The following is a 231-nucleotide window of genomic DNA, read 5'->3' as shown; positions in this document are numbered from 1 at the left end:
GGGGGGTGGGGAGTGAAACACACACTCCACTCTCCAGCTCTGGGGATGCTGGGTGGCTGTGGCATTTGGGTGAGAGCTCAAGGTACCAGGAGAGCTAGGACATGTGTGTGCAGAGCCCCAGACTAGCAGGATGTGTGAAGCTGGGTGCACCGTCCTCCCCTGGGGTTCTATGTCCTGGACATGGCTCCTCAGCCACCTGGAGCCATCCCCAGGCCTGTGACAGGGCCAGCC

The sequence above is a fragment of the Merops nubicus genome, unplaced genomic scaffold (genome assembly GCF_000691845.1).
Source record: "Merops nubicus isolate BGI_N331 unplaced genomic scaffold, ASM69184v1 scaffold35171, whole genome shotgun sequence".
NCBI classification, from domain to species: Eukaryota; Metazoa; Chordata; class Aves; order Coraciiformes; family Meropidae; genus Merops; species Merops nubicus.
The sequence above is the reverse complement of the archived record's forward strand: the minus strand, read 5'-3'. Positions refer to the sequence as shown.